Source organism: Rhinoraja longicauda, chromosome 36, assembly GCF_053455715.1.
Source record: "Rhinoraja longicauda isolate Sanriku21f chromosome 36, sRhiLon1.1, whole genome shotgun sequence".
Lineage (NCBI taxonomy): Eukaryota > Metazoa > Chordata > Chondrichthyes > Rajiformes > Arhynchobatidae > Rhinoraja > Rhinoraja longicauda.
In genome coordinates, this window is record NC_135988.1 from 7,389,057 (window position 1) to 7,401,262 (window position 12,206).

The 12,206-nt window shown below is 38.1% G+C and overlaps 1 protein-coding gene across 1 annotated transcript in view; it reads right to left on the minus strand.

Annotated features, from left to right (window-relative positions):
• pebp4 (phosphatidylethanolamine binding protein 4) overlaps nt 1–12,206 on the minus strand; it is a 271,180-nt gene that overhangs the window by 109,499 nt on the left and 149,475 nt on the right. The window lies entirely within an intron of this gene.

The window sequence follows — 12,206 nt, forward strand, 5'->3', positions numbered from 1 at the left end:
TCGGATACAGTAGGTAAGTATGGAGGAGGTGCAAGTGAACCTCTGCCTCACCTGGAAAGACTGTCGGGGTCCTTGGATGGAGTCGAGGGGGGAGGTAAAGGGACAGGTGTTGCATCTCCTGCGGTTGCAGGGAAAAGTACCTGGGGAGGCTGTGGTTTGGGTGGGAAGGGACGAGTTGACCAGGGAGTTGCAGAGGGTATGGTCTCTGCAGAAAGCAGAAAGGGGTGGAGATGGGAAGATATGGCCAGAAGTGGGATCCTGTTGGAGATGCCGAAAATGTTGGAGGATTATATGCTATATGCGACGACTGATGGGGTGGAAGGTGAGGACAAGGGGAACTCTGTCCTTATTATGATTTGGGGGAGGGGGAGCAAGAGTGGAGCTGTGGGATATCGAGGAGACCCTAGTGAGAGCCTCATCTATAATGGAAGAGGGGAACCGCCGTTTCCTAAAGAATGAGGACATCTCCGATGATCTGGTAAAGGAAGAGCTTTGGCCTTTCTCCACATCTAGGGTGTATCGCTCAGTTGTTGATTTGTACACTGAAAGTTAGGATTCCTAAGTCTATGCTCATATCCTGCCACAGGATCCCATATTTAATAAATACCAAATATGTACTGGGGAATGGCATCCTGACAGGAAAAGGTGCATTTTATTACCTTGGTTAGATGTCAGTTTTGAGACAGAATTGAGAGGTTATTTCATTTCGTGATCAAGTTCCCAAAAGTTTCATTTTGTTGAGGGCTAAAATAAATCAATGCCCAATTAATGGAGTTCCCCAACAATTATGCTATTATATGAAATTCATGGTCTTTCAGTTTGTCCAATTAACAAAGTACAAATATTCCAATAAACAATAATTAGAGCCAGGAAGCAGGAAATTCAAACTAATATTTTTTGAGCCTACATTTTTGATGCCTTCCAGAATTGAGGCAAACACACAATCCCGACATAGGGTTTGCTTAGGCATTTAGGGCAGTACCAAATGGTAGGGACCATTCCGAACAGGATAAGGTTATAATAGACTTTTATAATAGGCTGTCTAGATACCATCCCTCCATGTTCCCAATATTCTTCCTTCCACGTTCCCCAACACAATCTTTGCTATTTGCCGAGACAATAGAACTCCAATGACAAGACAAAGATCAAGATGACATAAAGACCCAAGATAACATCTCACCAGAAAACCACTTCACATTGAAGGAAATGCCAAAAAATACACTTTTTAGGGTGTTGTGATCCCTGTAGTGTTGGCACCAATGCCAACAGACGACACTAATAATCTGACAAAATATTGCACGTCATCTTTTTTCAGCAACAGATTGACAATCTTGATATCATTTGTGGTGATAAATGTGTTTTCATGGAAACTGCAATTTAAACAATTGCTAGCCCTGATTATATTATAAATTATCTATCTTGCATTGGCTAAGGTTTGCACGTTCACTAAAAATTCTGGGTACAGTGGCACTGTAGTTAGTCGCTGTACATGATGTGAGGTGAAATCCCATAACATAGATGAAGAATTAAAATCCAATTTTTTAATAAATCTCAAGTATGATATTAGTTATTAATAATAGTGATGATGGAAAGACAGGGTAACTATACTAATTCACCGTGTTCACAAATATTTTTTAGGGAAGGAAACATCATATGCCTGCTTGCTCTGGCGTGTATGCAATTCCGGATCTACAGTGATATGGCTTAAATGGCACGAACGTATTAGCCTCCACCGCATCCCCGGCAGTGCATTCCAGGCACCCTTTGTAAAAAAGCTACTCAGTTCAAGTGCAATGAGAGATCATGGGGGTTGTGGAAATCTTTAAAATGGTTGTTCCTATGGAGAGAGGGACTTGAAGATGATAATGGGATTTACGTTGGTGTGTTGCCAGAGTACAGCAATGCTAACCTATTTATCATGTGAGTGCCTTATAAAAGGCATTCCTTTGACAATGTGGTCTAAATTTCCCTCACAATGCTCCAAAGGCTGCCTAGAGATTGATATACAATGTTTACTCATAAGATACGGCTGAACAACTTACAATGTGAAAGGAAAGATGACTCCAAGATAAATTTCACTGCAATAGTATTTCATTATGAAATGCTTCATAATATAAGGAAGGCATTACTGAGTTTAGTTTCTTCTTGTTCTACAACAGTCAGAATAGAATTAAAACAATTTATTACCATACTACTACAAGGCAATGCAATACTCTAGCATTGAGTTGTGTACTTTATAAAGACCAGGGCCTAGAAATTCTTCAGCTTCTCACAAGGCTTGTTAAATTGACACTTTATTTAGTTGAGATCAGGCTGGGTTTGCTGCAGCAATTTTGTGAGGCCTCCATGCACAGTAATATTTGCGCATGCACATAAAAGACCTTGCATTAGGAAACTCTCAATTAATCAATTTTTCTTGCAGCTCCACAACAGCAGAGATAGCCGAGCATATCTAGTAAGTTGCAGATCATTGGAAACGATGGTGGGCGAGGTTGTGATTGAGAGAGGCTCAAAATAAACTGGTAGAGAGGGTCAGACCCATATTGTAGTGGGAGGATTGTGAATGTCAGGACTTCGATCATTAGAGCAGCAGAATAACTTTATCAAATATAGAATAGTGCAGCACAGGAACAGATCCTTCGCCCCACAATGTCTGTGCTGAATATTATGCTAAGACCTGCTTTTATCTGCCTGCATATAATCCATGTTCCTCCATTCCCTGCATACCCACGTGCCTATCCAAAGATCTCTTAAATGCCACAATCATATCTGCCTCCACCACCAACCCCAGCAGTGTGTTCCAGGCACTCACTACCCTCTGTAAAAAAACTTTCCCCACACATCTCTTTCAAACTTTGCCCTTCTCACCTTAAAGCTATGCCCATTGGTTTGTTTGATATTGGAGCGCTTGATACTGATCCCTAGAGCTAATTGATTTTAAAGTGTTAATTGCACTCTGTAAATACATACAATTATGTATTTACAGAATGTACAGACTGTGATATTTTGCAGTAACACAAGGCCAAAACAGTTGATGGTTCATAATTGAAGACTGTCTTGAGTTTTCATGACAATTTTGAACTTTGTACATCTGCCATTGAAAAGAAACTGTGCTTTGGCTTCAGATTTGTAGTGCAAGAGCTCTTCCATTATCAACAATAATTGTAAATGATTTACAGGCCTCTTCAACAATTTATTCATAGTTAGTGGAATATGTACACCGGTTGAAATATATGGTTTATGAATGATGTAGTGTGGGATGAAAATTAACTTTGGGGATAGGAAGTATAAAATAAAAAATTGGCTGGCATTTGTTATTTCTCATATTGTTGGTCAGATTTTATGGCCAACCCGACTAAGTTTGAGAATGAAATTAATATTCTTGGTGAGTTGATGTATCTTAGCCACAGCTCCAGTTGTAATGCTGTTAATTGACTACAATATACCCACTTCAGGATCTAATAACCTCAGTTGGATGGAAACAAAAGTGACACCTCATACAACCGGAAGGTTAGATGCCATTCAAACTTTACACCCATTAAAATAAAAGACCCTTGAACTTACAAATATCTTGCAAGGTATGAATACTTTCACAAAAAGACAAAAGCTGAAAAATATGAGTAAAAAGAGGAGAATAAGATGTGATTCCATTGCGCAGTGGTTAAGAAACTACTTTCACACATCACTGTTGAACTTTTAACAGTTATCTAATACACTAATTTGTCAGCCACAAGTCAAAAATAAAACTTCAGACTAAATAAATGTTTACACGATACTAAACTGCTAATGTAGGAAGTGAAAAATAGGATTATGCTACTCCAATATACCTCAAGTCTAAATATGCTCAGTGTAACTATTTATGTAAAAATCCAGGGAATTTCCCTCTACGTGGAATATCATAGTTCACAATTATTGACCCTCTTTTTCAATTAAGCATTTGAGGCAAATATGAGGCGTGTAACCTATAGTACTGCTTTCAGCTTCATAGTAGAGATTTGTGAAACATTTATAATATGTAGTTTCCAATCCAATCCACCCATCTTTGTTATGTATAAGGAAACCCAAGCCCTGAAGAAAGCCACCCAGTTGCAGGGAAACCTGCAAACTGTACACAGACAGGAAAGAACCTAAGAAAATGGATTTGAAAATAGCAATCATATGGCACCATTTTCAGATGTTACTGCTAAGTCATTGAACTGGAGCTGAGGCAGCAACTCCACTAATTGCACCACAGCTGCTCTATGATCATCTTAAATGGCTACACAGACATGAAGACTCCATGTTCCAATTTTGTATACTCCTATGACCATTCCAATTTCCTCCAATGTTTCTCCAGTACTGAGTAACTGTACACCTAGCTCAATTCTTACCAAATGAGTTGTGGACAGAGCATCACCAGCAACCCTCCCATACCTTCACTGTTACCTCTTGTCATAACCCAACAATCTATCTTTCACCTTTTATTTCTCATTCTTTTTTGCCAAGTAGTAGTAACATCTGAAAAACGTACCACAAATGTGGAGAACACTCAGTAATTCTTCATTGCATTTTCCTTTTTCCTTTCCGTTGTCTTTAAATCGTCAAACTGCCTGACAGACATATGGCACTGAACGGTCAGATTTTTTTCTTCAATTGAATATTGAGAAGATCGCTGTTGACATAAATGGTTTCTTGACCAATGATTCCATTTCTTTCTCTGGCATCAATGTGAACACAAGCTGAACTTTTTGAAAGCTTGGTACACTGCTTGACCCTGTGATGATTTTAGGAACAAGTGTCCAAACCATCAATAAAGCTTCATTTTTTAAATTTCCATCATATCACCCATCTTCACAACTGCCTCTGCTCATCAGCTACTGAAACCTTAGTTCATGGCTTTGTTACCTCTAGATTTGACTATTCTGTTATTCTGACACTTTTGGCTGGCCTCTTGTGTCACTCTTTGAATGCCCATCCCCTTTTTCAGTGATCACCCCTGTCCTTGCTGAATAGCATTGGCTCCTTGTAAACAAAAAACAGCCCAGTTTTAAAATTTCAATCATTTTATTATTTTCCATGGCTCTGTAATCCCTTGAATTCAACAACCTTTGGCGATCTCAGTGCTCCTCCACTGAAATGCAGAAGCTATATATAGCTATGTAGCTATAAACGACGTATTAGGTAAATATGCATCTTTTAGTTAATTACTGGTATTGTATATGAAAATCAGATCATTTTTACTTACAATGGAACTATTTGATGTTTTCTATTTCTAAGAGATTGAACATAACTGGCCTGATGTAAAATAATGTCGATTAATGAATCATTCGTAGATAAGCAGCTTTTCATGGAGACAACTGATAAGTTGTTCACTTCTGCTTCATATTTTTATCTAATCGAAGGACATGAATTATGAAGTTAGCATAATTACTTCCATCAGACTGTTATCAGAGTAAAAATCCTGTTGAAACACCTCATTTAGGCATATCAACAATACAGCAATTTTACAAAGTAAAAATAGCAATAGTTTTCATTGCTTTTAAATTAGTCTTGACAAAAGAAAATCCATCATTCCCTTTATTTTGAATTTACATCAATTCAGGGTTGAGCAGTTAACTCTTTCTCTCTCCCCCTCTCACACATATCCACACATGCATGTGCAGATACACATACACACCCAACGTCTTGTTTCCATGACAGCACAGATCATAATGACAAACTTAATTGGACGACTGCCATGACAGTCACCGCCATGTGTTTGAAATGGGAGAAGCTATGTTGATGAGGGAAATATCTATGTTTTGGAAAGTGATTTTGGTGACAGCCAAGCTGCATCCATTTATCCAGTAAAGTACAAACTGCTTGTCATTGGCATACCAATGTTAATTTGAGAATTTCAATTGCATGTTATGTTATATTTATTTTAAGTGTCACACGATTGATTTTGATTTTATCAATCACAGCATTCATCTCGGAATCAATACCGATCATGGTGCACAATGTCATCTTTACATGGCAGCTTCCCTGCAATAGATGTGAAACATATGTAACCAGAGGTAGTAGTTGGGGTTATTAAAAATACATTTGGGCAGGTACATGGATAGGAGCTGTTTCGATCAATAAGGGGCAAATGTGAACAAATGGAACTAGTATGAATAGGCATCTTGGTTTATTTGGGCCAACTGGCCCATTTCCTTGCTCAATGGTGCTTTATTTTATACTTGTGCAATTGCAGAGTGAAATTATTTTTGCATATTTACACATGTCAAAACATGGCTCCATCTCCAAAGTCCAGTCGCTCCATGAGCTCGATGTTCTAGAGCCGTTCCTGCAAACCAATGTCCCTCTCCTCGTCCGGCCATTTTTGTGTCCCAGGGGCGCCTCCTGCAGCTGTCCTTGAAGGTGCTGGAGATATTAACCTGGTTTACCCTCCTACTGGTCCTTGCTTCTTGTATCTGACATCTCCAGCTCCCTCCCGGTCCCGCCTTTTGCCGAGCCTTCGGGTGGGTTCCTGGTCCAATGAGCCTTCAGGAGCATTCCGTGGTCCACGGGGTATTTGGGCAGGTCCCACCGACCAACAAGCTTTTGGGTGGGTCTCGCCATTCACCAAGCATTCGGTTCTTCTGGGGCGGGCATGGCAACCACGGTACTTCAGGAAGACCTCCGCCTTTGGCCTGTTGTGTTGTGAGTTCTTAGCTCATATTCAACCTTTATGTGACATTCATCTTTGCTGATTACATGAATGTCCAGGAAAAAGTGGGATCAGCTGTAAACTTGAATAATTGAACAATAATTGATGCTCAATATTCAGGGCTCTGCCTTGATACCCCGAATATTATCTGAACCGACATTATTGAGAGGGGTTGATTTACTTTATTTTAGCTATGTCATTTGGAGATCTTGCAGTGCAGTAGATGCAACATCTGGGCTCAAATTTGCCTTTTTTTGACGCTTGTCATGGGAGCTTCAGCAGTGGACTCAAGGAGCTGAGGGACCAAAAGGCAAAGAAGTCAAGGAAAGAAAGCAAAAAAGTATTCAGCTAAGAGGACCTTGCCAATATGTGCCTTCCAGGGATTATGCTCCTGTTTTCATCTGTCTAAAGAGCAAAGTATCCAAAATCTGAGCTTTTCTAAGGTGATGGTAACAGAAATATAACTCCTTCAACTATTACAGAGCGGTTAATATTTTCTCATAGATTGGGAGAAGCAGAATAGCATAAATTATGAAGGAAGCAAAATTTAAATCGTATATTTGAGTTTGCTTTGTTGACAGAAATATTTTGGAATTATTAAATGATTAAGCCATCCTACATCTTAGAAATTGAAAGTAGAAGCAGAGAAGACCAGATAATTTGTCCAGTAATCAGATTAATTAGAATGATCGAGGGATTAAAGGCATAAATTATGAGGATGTTGATAAATTTGATTTGTATTCAATAGTGAAGATCCAATAAATGATTGAATTTAAAGGTTTAAAATGATAAATAATTTTTCATAAAATAACTTCAACAAAATGTTTACTGCTTGTGGTAGGTAGCACAATGAACTAGGGAGGCGAGTCTTAAAATTAGAATCATATAATTCAGAATGATATCTACAGACAATTCTTTTGAGGGCAGTACAAATATGAACAGCTAAGTGAACCTTTCAAAACTGAGGTAAATAATGTTTTCTTATTCAGGGATCCAAATCAAAAGTAAATAAATGAGGTACGAATTAGTGACAATCTTATTGAACATGAAACAATCCCACAGGGAACTGGATTTCCCGACCCTGTTCCTAATTTGCAATTGCTATCCCCGTGTTTAATAAATAAATCTTGGATTGCATAAGCCTGGCCAGACAGCATAATATCGTGAAGAGATTACTTTTCAACAAATGTTCCTCATGAACTATTCTGTCAATACACTTTAAGGTAATCAACAGTAAGCTCAAATGTGACTCAATGGGGAATTGAATTACATTTGTAAACCTCAGGCACCTAAAGCAAAAATGAAACTGAATAACATATTTGCAATTTCCCTCACCAGAACACTGAATGAAATAATTTAGAGAAATCCAAATAGAGATATCCATATTTTAAAATTATGTTTTAGAAATTTGTTTATACTGAATGTGTGAACGCGCCAAGTTCAAGCACTTAATTTCCCAAACTTGCGTGGATTTTCTTTCCCATTATTATTTTGTAGTGTACTCTTGGTATGAGGGCAAGGAGCTCCTAATTAATTGTACTGATCTGCAGCCAAAGAAAGGTGACAAAAAACTGCTCTCAAACACAGAACCATTCATACAATTTGAAAGAATACAACCAGTAATGGAAAAGCAAAATAGCATGGGCTATTTAAAAAAATTACAAAATATTTCATGATTGAAAATAAAACTTGGTAGTTTACTCCTTAACCGGTCAACCAATTATGTTTAAATGAAAGAAGCAGGAAAAAATAAAACCATTAACTGTGAATTTTGCCACATCTAACTGAATTTATTTTGTTGGTCATTACTTGACCACAAATGTACTACGCCCCTTTTGCAAATTTACTTTTAAATGAAGATCCCAAAGGCATGTTATTTTTAAAAAATAACTCCATGTAATTCTTCAAACTTATTTATTTTTTAAAAATTCATGAATTTTGATGTTGTGAGAATTTTGGCTAAATAGTTCTAATCAGTAAAAAGAAATCTGGAACACATTATTCCTTTGCGAGGTCATGAATGTAATTTTAAGGCCCAAAAATGAAACAAATCAAAAGAGTACTGCTTTGACTGCAAAGCACTATGTAATATGCTTCTTATTTATCAGGAAGCACAGGATAAAAAGCAAACATGTAGAAATAACATCTCAAGAGTAAAATTTGTTTCGGCTTTATGTTCACCTGAGTCACTGAGCATGAATCATTGTTTTCCTTCCTTGTGGCTCTCCAAGTAAATGATAAAATACAGTTAGCATAACACAGGCAGTGGGATTTAGTCTGGACAGAGAGCAGTAGTGGAAGCATAAGGATTAATAAGGGTAGGCAGAACACCAACAAAAACATTTGCTGAAACCTGCCATGATTTAACCAGAGGATGAAATTTTAAATTTTACATCATTTGGACTGGGGTCTCAATCTCAGGTTACTGTGACAAAAATGCCACCTCTCACTCTGTGATGCAGTTCTGGTAATAAATGTGGAGAGGGACATTGATGGAAGGCTACTCTATTAGTCCCTTTATTTTTTGATTATGGGATATTAGTATTATTGGCAAGGCCGGTATTCATGCAATGAACATTGCACTATCATTGGCTGCGAAGAAAAAAAAATCAGGGCCCGGAAAATTTTCAATGGGGATTGCAATTCCCAAATAGAACATGGTCAAGATTTAGAATTTGTCAGTTTACTTTCAAACGTTGCCTTTCCATTACAATATTAATATGCTATAATTAAATAAACAACTAATTTTCAGATTATCTGAAGAAAATTAATTGCATAATCTGGGCTTTGTTCAGTGTGACAACATGATGTTAATGTACAAAACTCAAAATGTATTCAACCAGAATGTTTTATAGCTTGATGATGATTTAATGTGCTTGAAATGAAAAAAAAAGTTTCATAATAGCTGGCTTGCACAACAGTTAATAATTTTAGTGCACCTCTTCAGTCTAAAACCATAAAGCTTGGCAGAAACCTATTAATATTCTGTAACATTAATGTACATATAAACAAGTAATGGGAGAACCGATTATTTTAGAATTTTTTGTAAATTCTTGCATCTGTCACTTTATATAGTCAATGTTTAACTAAATTGTACTCATCAATGGCTGGCCATTCTTCTTCATCAGGTTTTTTTTCAGGTCTTCTCAACTCATACTTTTCTGCATCACGCACATTTCAGGAGTGAGAATAAATGGGAATCACAAAGAACATACATCGAAGCAAAGAAGATTCATAATGTCCTTTTATTGCTTGTGTAGCCATTTCCTATCCCATCACTTGGGTAGTTTGATATTAAAACAGGCCGCTTTGGAATTTATAATCTGCTAGTTTGATTAAGAAAGTATTAGTATTGGGTTATTATTATTACTGTCACATGTACCAAGATACAGTGAAAGTGTTTTGAATGCTCTTAATTCTCAGTTAGCTTTGGAGCTACTGTTAAAGTAGTCTGATCAAGTGCAGTGCATTTTGTAAATAGTATGCAATGCAGCCATCATGCACCAGTGGAGGAAATTAAGGTGGCTGATGTGTCTTCAGTGCTACATTTATCCAATCAAATTGTGACTATTTTATCGTACTCCTAACTTGTGCCTTTTGAGATGGTGCAAAGATCTTGGTTTGTCAGGAAATTAGCTCTTCCCTAGACATCTTAGGACAGGGATGTGTCTTCAGTGCTACATTTATCCAATCAAATTGTGACTATTTTATCATACTCCTGAAAATAGACACAAAGTACTGGAGTAACTCAGCGGGTCAGGTAGCATTTCAGGAGAAAAGGAATGGGTGACCTTTTGGGTCGGAACCCTTCTTCAGACCCTGAAGCCGGTATCTGAAGAAGGGTTCTGACCCAAAACAACACCAATTCTTTTTCTCCAAAGATGCTGCCTGACCAGCACTTCATGTCCATCTTTGGACATGGATGATTGATCTATGACAACCATAACCCTAAGTTTTCTCCGGATACAAAGACGTACAGGTTTATACGTTAATTGGCTTTGGTAAAATTGTAAATTGTCCCCAGTATGTAGGATAGGGCTGGTGTAAGGGGTGATCGCTAGTTGCCGCGGACTCGGTGGGCCACAGGGCCTGTTTCTGTGCTGTATCTCTAATGTCTAAAGCCTCTAGCCTCTGACGGCTTCAATACGAACAGAAATGGGTTAAATGATTTCAAACCAAATGCAGTACAAATCAGGCACAGTGAAGTAGAACAGCTGTGTTCTGGTGCATTTAACACATCATGGTAGAAATTGGTGTATGTTATGCTTGTTTTGCAGGTGTAAAACAGGCACTAAGAATACCAATTTAGTAGTGGGATGATGTGTGCAGGTGCTAGTCGCACTTTTAATTTGAGACCGCCAATTTTGTTTTAAAGGTGCATCCAAATGGGGTTTAAATTCATTCCGTGCGTGAATGAAGAGTTTGTTACCAGGTTGCGAGGCACGCTCAACAAAAAAGTAGAATATTGAGAATAAGCAAGATGAGGTGAAATTTCTTCATGAAGATAGTGGTAAATGTTTAGAATTCTCAACCGCTAATGGCTCCAGAAGCTGAGTTATTGCATTCATTTAAAGCAGAGATTGATAGATTTCTGAGCAACAAGAGATATGGGGAAAATGGCAGTGACATAGAGGATCATGACCTTGATGAAAGAGGTGGAACAGGTTCAAGGTCAAACAGGCCTTCGCCTCCTCCCATTTCGCATGTTCTTATGATCCATGCCAATTTGTTGCACAGTAAATGATGGAGGCCACCAATTGTCTCCTTTCCCTTCAGCAGAGAATATCAAGGATCTGCGAGAATTGATGAAATCTTTCCAAGTTACAACCAGTGATTATATTGATCATCACTGGACCGTGAACGGCCATTAGAGTGTGCCAACAGTATTAGTTTAGAAATACAACATGGAGAAAGGCCCTTCAGCCCACGTCGACTATCTATCACCTGTTCACACTAGTTCTGTGTTATTCCATGTTCTCATCAACTCCCAACCGGCTTGGCGCAATTTACAGAGGCCAATTAATTGACCAAGCTACATGTCTTTGGGATGTGGGAGGAAATCACAAGAAACCCACTCGAACAAGTTCCTGTTTCTGAACCACTCTGGAATTTCCTGAGTGATGTTCAGAGTAAGCTAGAATATTAGGTAGGCAAAAAATGCTGGAGTAACTCAGTGGGATAGGCAGCATCTCTGGAGAGAAGGAATTATGACATTTCAGGTTGAAACCCTTCTTCAGACTGAATCTAGAATATACTCAGCCATCTGCTGTGCGCTCCACCATCTTATCATAAAAATGCTTTCTTGGAAAAGGAAGTGGAGAGCCAAAACAGGAGAAGAAATCTTTAGATAGCTATGAAGAATTATCACTTCTAAATGTGCAGTGGGAGTATGCATCAGAATTCACGTGTCTGTGAGCATTAATGCTAGCAGTTGCTGTAACACTGTATTTATATGTTGGAATTAGAAAAGTCAAAACACTTAACACACTAAACCTGATTTAATCAGTGAGGTTATGAAATATTTAATTCGGCACTG